Source organism: Tyto alba, unplaced genomic scaffold (genome assembly GCF_018691265.1).
Source record: "Tyto alba isolate M040663 unplaced genomic scaffold, T.alba_DEE_v4.0 Super-Scaffold_2, whole genome shotgun sequence".
Taxonomy (NCBI): Eukaryota; Metazoa; Chordata; class Aves; order Strigiformes; family Tytonidae; genus Tyto; species Tyto alba.
The window spans coordinates 23,106,860-23,118,869 of record NW_024881282.1 but is presented as its reverse complement, the minus strand read 5'-3'; the positions used below and the strand labels follow the sequence as shown (position 1 = coordinate 23,118,869).

The 12,010-nt window shown below is 39.1% G+C and overlaps 1 protein-coding gene across 6 annotated transcripts in view; it reads right to left on the bottom strand.

Annotated features, from left to right (window-relative positions):
* MTUS2 (microtubule associated scaffold protein 2) overlaps positions 1-12,010 on the bottom strand; it is a 322,948-nt gene that overhangs the window by 224,758 nt on the left and 86,180 nt on the right. Inside the window, exon 2 of one of the 6 annotated variants that reach the window (XM_032982803.2) lies at positions 8,271-8,502. The exons of 4 other annotated variants lie outside the window; for them this stretch is intronic. The gene's annotated coding sequence lies outside the window, so the exon portion shown is untranslated. The remainder of the gene's footprint in view (positions 1-8,270; positions 8,503-12,010) is intronic. One more of the 6 variants, XM_032982806.2, reaches the window with a different exon arrangement.

Genomic DNA, 12,010 nt, shown 5'->3' with positions numbered 1-12,010 from the left:
AGTAGGTGGAATCAGTTGCCTATTACACAAATAAACATACAGTTGATAAGAACTGCTATAACAGCTGTTGTGGAGATATTTCCCCATCATTCACTCCATGCAAGCAACATACATGCAGCTGACATCTTCCTATTGAAAAATCTTGGAAGGTCTGCTGACAGAAGTCATTGCACACAATCCTTAGCCATTTTGAGATACCTTTTTCTCCCTTTTCCTTCATTGCGCTGAAAAGCTGCATTTTACTCTAACTATGGGCTGCATTTCAAAAAGGGACTGCTTATGTAGGAATTTTAGCATGTGAATTTCTATACACTTGGTAATTTCAGAAGTAGGAAATAGCCATGTGAAAGGTCTTCTTCCCTAGTTTGTATATAATGTTAAGTTTAAGCAGCTAAAATACATTTTCAGGAAGGTCACACTACATGGCAAATTTCAGCCTAGAGTTTGTTTTTTTTTTTTTCATGAATGAATACAAATCATTTACAGAAAGGTTTTTTAAAAGACAGACAGATAGTCCATTGACTGTACTATGGCAGTGGGCATTGCCATAATGCAAAACCAGGATGTTACAAGCTGTGGGGCCACTTCTGCAAATCTTAAATCCCTGCAAAACCTGTCCAAGGCCTTGATTACTTCCTCTGTAGTACATGTATACTTAATCATGTTTCAACTTTCATCTTTTCTCCTTCCTCTCCCATAGTTTTGACATCTAATGTTCTGTTCAAAGCACAAGCAAGAAGAAAATTCTTTTATCTTATCCTCGGGGACAGTGCAAAGCATCAACCAGAGGTAACAAAGTCCCTTCAGCATCTATCCTCTTTATTAACAAAGAAATACCATCCAGTTTCATTTTTGCAGGAGTGGGCAAAAATCTAGTGGTGTGAGTGCATAAGGAATCAGATGGTGTCTCTGATCTAATCTCTGCTACGTGATATGAAACCCATGCTGCTATCACAGACATGAAAACAAAGACTATACAACTGCACTGGCAGCAATTTAAATGCAATTGAAGTTTTCTGCACTATGATCTTACTGTACATACTTACATTTTTAGGGTGTTCTTTATGGTTATATGATTTAGCAATAACTTTTTCTATTAAAACACGAGGCTCAATTTAAATCAGCTTCTAAAAACAATGACAAACCACAAGATACAGATTTCAGAATTGACGGGTTACATGTGTCAGGGTATACTTGATGTGGTTCTGTGAATTGATTTTAAGGATAAAGGGTGTATTAGATCACAGAGTCCATGGTATTTGATCAAACAGTTGAATCTCATCTATACAAAGATATTATGTGTTGATATCAAGAATGTGGATAAATTAAAGCTTTTCAGTCCCTGAGAAACCAGGCAGAGACATGTGAAATTAAGGTATAAAAACGCCCAAGGTCCATTCACATCAGGGAGTTGATGTGCTGCCTGAACACGCAGTGCTCCTGGCAGGCAATGATGCTCCCTGACGCAGCGAAAAAATGATGAATTCTCTTGTCTTTGCTAATCCAACTTTGCTAATTTCTTCCCAGTCCAAAATCTGCTCATGGTTTGGAAGCTGAACATCCAAACACTCACCAACCAAGTAACTAAGAAATGTGATTGTCTGAATCTCTTGTCTGTGTTACTTGTGAGCCATCTCCACTGGTGTTTCATCCAGATTGTTCAGAGAGAGCAAAAACCTCACAAGCTAAAGCAAGCCTGCTTTCCTCCCTATCCACACCCCATCAAATACAAATAAACCCAGAAAACATTTGGTAAAATTGCATGTTAGAGGAAAAATACCACCAGATCAATGAATTCTATTAGCAGAAGTCCTATATCATAATCACAACAAGGGATTTTAAATTCTAAGCATGTGATACTCCTGTAATTGTGTATTGCTACTTGGGAATGACTACATCTCCATGCTCAGAGATCACTTGGAAATTATCTAATTTTGTCTTCCTCTGACTTTCAATACGGCAGTGAGGATGGTGGAAGAAGCCACGTCTGAGCATTCTTGACTTATACACAGCAGCTAGAAGCCTGGGGTAAGTAAAACAGGGCTCATATGAAGTTCAAATCTGCCATTGTTTAAACTCTGTGTAGTAGAGAGAATTTAATGAGTAGTCCAGTAAGAATCTGTAGACAAAAATCCATCCAAATCAAGCACTGAAATAATTTCACGTGACAGATGAATTCATGCAAAGCAAAGTCTCTTAAAAGATACTTTGGGGAGAAAATGCCTACATTTATTAACCAGATTACTTGTTAAACATAAACTGTCCTTCTCTGGCTGAAAAACTGCACTGCTCCTATGGGAAATTTATGTGAGCTCTTCTATACAATAGCTCTTATCACCAAAAATGATATCATTGCATTAGGTTTTGCATATAAAAAGAAATTATCTGTGAAAATTATCCTATGTGATTTATGTCACTTTGTTTACACAGAATGTCCCATTTAATTTTTTTATAATGAATGGCATTTCAAATTCATCATGTCAGATAAAGATACAACAATTACACCTTTCAGTTGAGATTACTGCTATTTGTGCAAACGTTTCCCACCCATTTGCTTTAGCTCTATTGTTTTTAAGTCTTATTGGCAAGAATTTTTCCAAACAACAAAAGTGCCCCTTGACACCTAACTTTTCATAAATACAGTCATTTGTGTTCTCACTGCACAGCTCTCTTGGTGAAATTGCATAATTTTAATAAAAAAAAAAAATAGTAAACCTTAAAATAAAGAAAAAAAAAAGGGAAGAAAGTGTTACGGTAACACTTCCAGCCCACACCTAGACTAACAAAATAAAGATGACCAGCAATGTTCCTAGGCAGTGGGGCCAGCTGGCCTCTAACTGCCCATTGGCCTATCTTTACCATTCCAAATATTTTTATCCCTCAAAAGAGGATGGATACTTTCAACTGCATCCTTGAATGTTGAAATTTTGGAGACACTCTAAGGAAATATTTGGGAGAATATTAACCCTCATGGGCCAAAGATATTCCGGTTTCCACTCTAAGGCTTTAGCCAGGTGGAGATCAGGACTCAGTGCTCAGGAAGGATCCCTATTTAGTTTACCTGCATAGACGTCACTGGGGGAAATATAAGAAAATGTAACCGATAAAATTGCAACTTTATGAAATCCTGTGGAAATCCTCATTGTACTCCTGGGCTCCCAGTCCCAATCAAATAAGCCTGAAAGGCAGGAATCAGCCAGTGAATAGCAATGGTCTGTGCTTCTCCTGCAATCTGAAATGTTTTTATTCTGTCTTTGAGCCTCTTCACTCTGGAAAACAGTTTATGTAAGAAATACTCTGGTAAATACATTCACCTGGTATTTGTGGCTTGAGATTTTAAGAAACATATGTTATCAGTGGAATTCCCCCAGAGTGCAGCTGAGTGTCTTCTGCCCCATCTCTCTCACAGTACCAAAGCCAGAGCCAAACCCTGTGGGGAGGGGATGCAGTGCCTGGAGCACCCCATTACCTTCTTCATCAAGATGGCTTTTTCTACCCAACTGCCTAGAGCACTACGCAGAGCAGGCTTTCATCCTTCAGATGCACCTGAGCCTTGCATAAGTCACCTGGCAAGAAATGTTCATGGCAAAACATGGGTGCTCCTTAAAGAGAACAGGTTTTTACCCCTGTACGGTTGCTAAAGCAGGTTAATTTTTTGGTCAAAATGATCCTGTCACCCTATTCAAATTCTATATTTTTTTTTGTGGGATAGTTTCTGTTTTTTCTAAAAAACAGAAGAAGAGAAGAGAAGAATGGAGAAATGACAATGATAAGTAAGTATATTTTTAAAAAATTAATTCTGAAAAAGTATTTTCTAGAATAGATAAAAAATTCTGAAGATATCTTTTTTTGACATTTTTCACTTAATGCAGTCAAGATTTTTTGACTGACTGTTTTTACTTGACATTTCAGGATAAAAGGGTCCAAGTCAGCTAGCATGAAGCCACACCATGACCTACAAAGAAAGTGCAAAGCCTGTATTAATTAGCCTCATCCCACAACAGACATGAGGACAATATCAGAGTGCTGAAGAATATTTACACAGACAGCAGAAGGAAAGCTAAGGGAAAGCAGGAAGGCAGGAAACAGTTAATCAATCTTAATGGATAATGAGATCATTAAGAAAAAAAAAAAAAAGAGAGAGAAAAAGTGTTGAGAAATCAGTTATTTGCAATGAAAGGGAAAATAAAATCAGTAGTAAAAGAAACTGGAGTAGGCTGAAAACCAGGAAGACAGCAGGGAGGAAATTGCACCCACTCGCAAATAACAACTCTGGCCTTTCTCAGACAGAACTGTCACTCCCAGGAAACTCTTCAGATTTTGAAAAAGTTGCAAAAAATTAGAGGAAAGCACAAGGTATGCAATCAAGACTGAAGAAGTAAGTATGGAGTCAGGCTAAATACCTCCCTATTATATCTCATTTCCTAGTATTTTGCTAAAAAGGACACTCGGGAGCAACCATGTCCCTTTCTCCTCTGAACTAGATACTGAGAAATTCCTCCTTCTCTTTGCTCTCTTGCAGACTTCTCTTACTTTAATTCATTTCCTTTGCAATGAGGCCTGGACTGTGACCCTTACACCTACCTGGAAACCTAATGAGAGAGCTGCTCAGCTCAGGGAGGTCCTTCGGTGGGCTGAAGAGCCTCTGCCTGCCCTGCCACATAAATAAACAACCTTGGTGGTTTGCTCCGCCAGCTCCCAGCCGGTCTGGCCCAGCCCTGACCTCCTTGGCAACAGGAATATTACAGTCAGCCAAGTCCTGGTTTATCCCAATGTCTGTTTGATCAGTGGAAGCTTATGCTAAGAGTTTTCCTATCTCAATACAGCACGTGAGCATTCAGACTGGCTTCTGCCTTCCTGTTGTAATTACCTGATAATCATCATCAGCACACACACCTTCCACAGACACCTCCCGAGCAAAGGGTCCAAAGCTCTCCTGTCATCAGCCTTTTCCATGTCCCTCAAAAAGGGATTGCTGGGTGAGAAACTGTGGCATGAAGCCATTATCCTTATCGTATACTGTGGGATATTTTTTGAGAAACACAAATGCAAGTGAAGTGATTAGCCATGGCTGTGCCCTACAGAAATAATACTGCTTCCTTCTGATAAGCAAAGTAACTGTTTTGAATGTGACTTCACCTTATTCTGTGCTATTACACAAATCAGGGATGTTATCTTAGAGACAAGGACAATCATAAAAATAATCTATTCCCATGACTTTCATGGTATCAATGTTATCTTGCTTAAAAACAGAAAGATTTGCAAGAAATGTCTGATGTCACATCTGGCACTGGTGGGATCAGGCCTTGTCCAGGTCTGTCCTTGTTCCAGAACTTACTTTCTGTGGCTGTCGGTAAGCTCTTAATATTTCTGTCTTGCCCTTGTGGATTAATAACAGAAATAACAGCTAAAACATGAACGCTCATCAGCTGGAAATGCATCTTCTTGACCTAACTGATCATAAAGCAACTATGAGTTTCTGATGTGATACAGCCAAAACAAAGGCAAATCCAATCTTATGGAAGAATTTTCAACAAATTCACAAACACAAGTGTCTCTATATAAAGTATTGATGAGATATCAAGCAACCCAACTGGCAAGCCACATTCAGTGTAATGCAGGTAATGGCATTTCAGGTAACTGAGGGAGATGAAACCCTGTTTTGGGAGAGGAGAAAAGAGAATGTGTCTTTAGTCTAATCAAACAAAAGCTGAGACAGACTGATCTCTCTCCCTAGGGGAGCATAAAGGGGGTTAACCTAAGAATATATACTATGAGAATGGTACCTCAGAAAAGGTATTTAAATTTGGGTCACAAAACCGAGGACAACCTAGCAGTCAGTGTATCTAGGTAGAAAATAAAAGACAATTCCTAGCCCTTATAGCAGACAGCTTTTACTATCCAGATACTTCTAAAATGGGAGATGGAAAAATTCTGAAAGGATTATATGATGTGAAGCATGTGGCAGGTGGGGCAGGACTCATGGACCAAAAAGTATCCTTCAGGTAAAAAATAAGTGTAATAGTGAAGTCCACTAAGAAAAAGAACAGACAATTTGTTCTGCTATCAGGGATCCTTGCCCCTCAGCAACCACTGATCTGCACACAGAGCTCCTGATGGGAGCGGGGCTCTTGGCATGGATGCATCCATTTGGGAACTCACCTTCTTGTACAGCCGGTACACAACTCCCTGGAAAAGTTAAACAAGACTCAGATTTGGGTTCCCTGTTCACATAGAGTCACTCTGCAGCTAAGCAAACACACTGTTATGATCCTTTCCCACTATCAGAAACAATTATTTCCTGCAAGAGGTCACCCCATTTTCTTTTCTGTCCTGTTTAGATGCACATTTATGCACACACACCCCCAAATGAGATCAAAGCAACGTACTTAAACAGAGTAAATTTGGAAAGAAGCTTCTTACTGGTGACAATGTTTTGTAAGGGCTAGACCACAAAGCCACATGGAGAAGCACCTTATACAGATGGAAATACTCAAGAAATAAATATTGCTCAGTGTAAGCCATTCAGAATGTAATATATAAGGAATTAGTAAAAGAGGGAGTAACACCATAGTGTATTTGGAGTATGGAAGGTAACTGAATAGCATGCTTGGAAATATCCAGTATTAAAAAAAAAAAAAAAAAAGTCTAATCCCATTAATCTGAAGAGACCTCAGAGATCTGCTATGAAACAACCAATCTGAGACAGAAGAATATCATAAAATACATTACAGATATTTCACTGAGAAGTATAGTCTAGTGAAAAGGTATTATTTGAAATGTTGCAACACAAAGCTAGGGTCTGGGGACACAGGGAGAGATTCACTTAATCTTTAGTGATACTGGCCTTGTTCGTTCTTGGCTCCACCTCAGTCTTTGTGAAAAGGAGTAACTTGAAGGTATACTAAATAATTTATAAGACCAGATCCCTTATTGCTGTAGCGCCTTTGAATTAATTGTTGGGGTTTGGCTCACATGATACAGGTATCTCACCTGCTTGACTAACATGGGCCACTAAAGTAATTGAAATAAAAAACTGAGTGAAGCATCAGATCAAATTATAAAAAGAAACAGTATAGATGTATACTCCACCTCTTTTTGATTCATGGTGAGTTCCCCACAGACATTTCTCTCCTTTTTGCTCCTCGCTTGCCCTGTGTGTTTAGCTTGCATGCTTTTCTTTAGTCAAAGACTGTTCAAGACTCACTAAAAGACTGTGGACTTCGGTCAAAGACTGTACAAAACTCCTTGTACACTCCTTGTACTTCACACAGCAAGGTCCTGTTCTCAGTTGGATGCTCTGTGAAGTAATGTAATATAAATAGCAGCTGGAAAGTTAAGACAGGGCACTCAGACCTCACATCCAGCCTACCCCCTTTGTATAGAGGTAGCTCAAGCACACAGGGAACCATCACACTGTGAGGGAGAAACAGATTTAAATCATCTGTGATACTCAGGTTTATCCTGTCTAATGCTCTGTCATTCAGCTCTTCAGTGGGAAGACATTTCACACTACACAACCCAGCTTTATTTCAATTTTTCTACCCTTACATGTTGCTTAAGCCAACCCAAGTTGCTGTGACACCAGGCTGGTCCTGTATTGAAAGGAAAAAACATAGAGAATCTGGATCAAGAGACTCAGGGGAGAAAGAGCCCCAGTCCTGTAATCCAGAGATGGGTCAGCAGGCAAATGTTTGTGTGAGAAAGGGGGTCTCCAGAGCACTGAGCAAAAGGAAGTGAGATGAAAAAAGAAACTGTTGAAAACAGTGTGGATGGGGACCTTAAATTTAAACAACCATTGATACTAAAGCTGTTTCTTACTCATTCATGCCCTACCTGTAATAACAAGTGACAACCTATCCTTTGGTTTTTAATTTGTGAAAATGAGTAGAATCAAAATTTAGGATTTGATTTACTGGTGACTTGTCACTCACAACACACAACAATAGACGGTCTTAGTTGGGATTAAGACTGAACTCCCAATTCACAGTCTCACAGTCTTCCAAATAGTCCAGTCTATTCCCTATACCAGTGCACAGATCCAACAAAAGGTGCAATTTACTGCAGTTTAAAATCCAGGATTTGTAGAGTAAGGGCTTCAACAGGAGGCTGGTCTCATCTCACTTTTCTGCAAGCATCTACAGCTGAACTAGTCACTTAAAGTTCCTTTTACAAACAATAGAGAAAATAAGGTATTTTCAGAGCACAATACATCTGACGCATTCTATACACCTAGCCCACATTAAAGTGAGATGATTTTCTCTGCTGACCTGACTGGTGCCCAAGGGGTGGTTCAGACATAGACACCTATGATGTAGTCTCTTCCTCTGGGCAGAGTCTCAGTCTTGGAGGTCTGAACTCTGGTGTCTGGACTCCAGACAATTTTAGTGGTGGGCAAATCTCTTCATCTCTGCGCATCAGGGTTTCTTTTCACCAAACTTTAGCTGCCCGAGAGCTAAGTGTTGAGTTTAGGCAAGTCATACAGATGTACTCCACAACCTGCTGAGAGAAAGAGGACCTTCTCAATGGAAATTCAAGTCAGACTTGTGGCCTCAATCATCCTGACTCTTTTATTTGGTTAAACTCAGGTAAATCTTGGCTCCCTGCTTTGCAATAGTATTTCCTATAGTTAGAGTGGTGAATCCTATGGGCAGGGCTCTGGGAAAGCCTTTGAAAAACAGGTTTGACTCCTTCAAGAAAAACCACCACCTGGTAGCTGAAAGTGAAGTGCAATCATATAGCCTGTTTTGTAAAACACTTGTCTTCATGCTGTTCAAGGGTTTGTCTTCTGTTGCAGTAGTGACTCAGCTTCTTTATGTTACCTACTCCAGAGCTAAAACCACACAGAGGAACACAGACTCACTGTGAAACACCACACTGGGAGCAGAGAGTTACTGCATAAGGAACAGAGTTACTTCTCTGGGTAATTACTACTAGTGGTGTCAGCAGCACTCTGTCTTTAAGACACAAGTACCCTCGCTAGAGTATAAAGCACCTCTTCAACTAGAGCCAGGGTTAAGCAGACACTGCATTAAGAGCAAACTCTTGAGTTGTGCTGTGCTAGAGATCTGAGAGGTTCATAAAAATAAGGAAAATCTTTGCCAAATGCAAAGGTAGCAAACCAGAAAGGATACAGGTTTTATCTGGGCATTCATAAGAGGTTTCTAGGTTGACTGCAGTAGTCCTTGTGAAAAAAACAGATTGTGTATCCCTGAAGCGGTTTAATAATCGAAGATATTGAGTTGCGTAGTCTCATCCTACCTGATCCTTTGTCAATAATCAGTGATGATTTATTTTTTCTGCTGAAAAGTTCATGTACTAGCTTTGGGGTTTGGGTTGGGTGATACTTCTGAACATAGTTTGCAAAGCCCAGAGGTTTCTCTTCACAAGGACACCCTTCTCCCTAAGGACTTCATCCCTGCTCCGTTAACAAGGTGCTTCTTACTACCCTGTCGTAAGTCTTCTTTTTTCCATTTTATCTCACCCCAACTGTCCATGCACAAATTCTACCACTTTCCTCTGTTTCCACTGTAAATTCTAAAATGTCTTTTATTTTTCCACACAGTCACCCACCCCAAAAATATTTTTCTTTTATGAAAAAGTGCTCTATAAACTCTTTGATTACTTCTTTTTCTCTCTGAAGGGATAATGCAATGATTCTTCCCTCCCCGAGGTTTCACCAGAGATTTTCTTTTTACCAGTGAATATAGGTCAGTGAATTTAGACCGTATGTGTTGCTCCACTGGTTGACTGTTCCATTTTACAGTAAATAAGGCAGGACATCTGTTTTAACAACAGAAAAATCTACAGGAGTTTCTCAGATCAGACTGGTTTTGTACACCTTAAGTGTTAAAAGACCTTGAAGCCACAATAGGTAACACAAAAGGTTGAAGAGAACCTATGGGTATTTTAATCTTAAATTGGTTTATTTACAAGGCTATTATTAAGAATAATTAAAAAGCAACAGTTCTTTGACTAGATATGGAATTGCATCAGATTTTTGTCTTGGGAAGAAAAATCGGTTTAAACATATTTAAAATATTTCTAGTATTTTGAAACCAGGAATATTTCTATCATTGTTTTAACATTTCTGATGGCCACATTGATTATGTTGATATATTTGATCAAATTATTAACATGTCTCCATGTGTAGCACAAATATTTTTAATATGAATAGCCAATATTGTATTTTTTGTATTTACACTACCACATAATACATATTATAACTTAGTTGCAAGGTAAAAAGGTAATCATGTCACAGTGGCTTTTTAAAAAAAAAAAAAAAATCAAACAAACCAAAACAAAACATAAAGAAGTTAGTCAATGCATAAGGCTGTTAAACTCAGTTTAAACAGCTGTTCCTGAAAGCAGTTAGACTGAGAATACATCCCACTGAGCATATTTTTAGTAAACAGATTTTGACAAGTTTTGAGAGGAAAATTGTGTTAAAAAGTTAGATTGCTTTAATGCCTTATATTAAAAATCCAGGCTATTAAATCTGAAAATGGAAAAATCTCCAGAAAGATCTGAAATAAATACAATGGTATAACCTGTGATATACACAGATGGTGATGTTGGGGCAGAACGCCAACATACAGAATCCCAGTGTTCGGCGAATCACGGGCAAAATAATTAATGGCATTTCTAGTAGCATAACACCCTGCAAACATACACACTGCCTCACGGAGTACTTGTCAGCAATATTGATCTAGGAAATAATTAGTCCCTGTAAAGTTTTTTCACACTCTTTCACCAGATGGTCAGGCAAGATCGTCAGCTAAAATCCTGCTGTTTCAGCACTGGAGAAAGTGGCAAGGAGTTATGCTTTATACTACCCTGTGCAAGGTCTAGGCACGCTACTCATGGTTTTGTTCTCCCAGGTACTGCATACCGGTACAGCATGCTTCACAAATCACATCAGAACATTTTCTGAGCATCACTGCCAAGAGCACTTCACACCCCAACATTTGCGAGCCACTCTGCGGAAAGTTTTGCCATCTGCCAAAACATAGGACTTCTCCAAATGGAAATGAGATCAGAATTCATATATTTAGAAGCAAAATGAATTCCAGAAGAGACAGGATACTTGCTTAAAAAGAGATGTTGTTAATAATAGCTCACAATTACAGTGGCTGTCCAGTTGCGTAGCAGTTCCAGATTCAAGTTTAACTAACCCTCACTTTATCTCACTTTGCTATCGAGCAAAGATTTAAGGAAAATTCCAGTGACATATTGACTGTTCCCACAAATATCCAATATTGGTTTACTCTATACATACTGTATGATTAGTTACTGATTTTAATAGAAGCCTGGTAAAATGAAAGCATACAGCTGGGGTAGGATTATCTGGCAGAAATGCACACACTGGCCTAGAAATAACCTGCTAGCACCGGAATATGAATACATACCTTCTATTTTGTTTGGGTTCCCTGTATCCTAGAACTAGCTCCAAGGCTCTGGAAGTCAAAGAATAGCCTTTTCTTAGAAACTCAAGACCTGCTCAAAGACATGGAATACTGGATATGGCATTTGACAACGTCTGTAAGACTCATAAGCAGCAGCACAGGGAATTCTGGAAAGTTAACACTTCTCCTTTGAACAAGGAGCGGCAAACATGATTTGGCTGACGATGGGAAAAGGAAAACAAAATAGGGCATTGAGCAGCACTGCTGTGGCTGTAGCTGAGACAGAATTTCCATTTCAAAGCCTGGTTTTTCATGGCCTAGTTCTCCTTTATAAATACAAACTGCAAGTTAAAACTTGGCCTAAAGAGTTCACCTGTCACGTTTAGGAATGAAAGGCTGAATCAAGTTCCTAAAAAAAAACTGGGAAATGAAAAAATATACTTACTGTTAGCACAAATATATTTATGAAAAAATCTGCTGTTCTTCTGGGGAGGCCGTGGGGAAAGAGAAAGCCTTGCCTGCGTGGCTTTCATCAGATGTTAGTAGCATACCACAGCTGCAAACCCCTGCAAAGACAGTGATTACAAAGCTCTTTCGATGTGTTT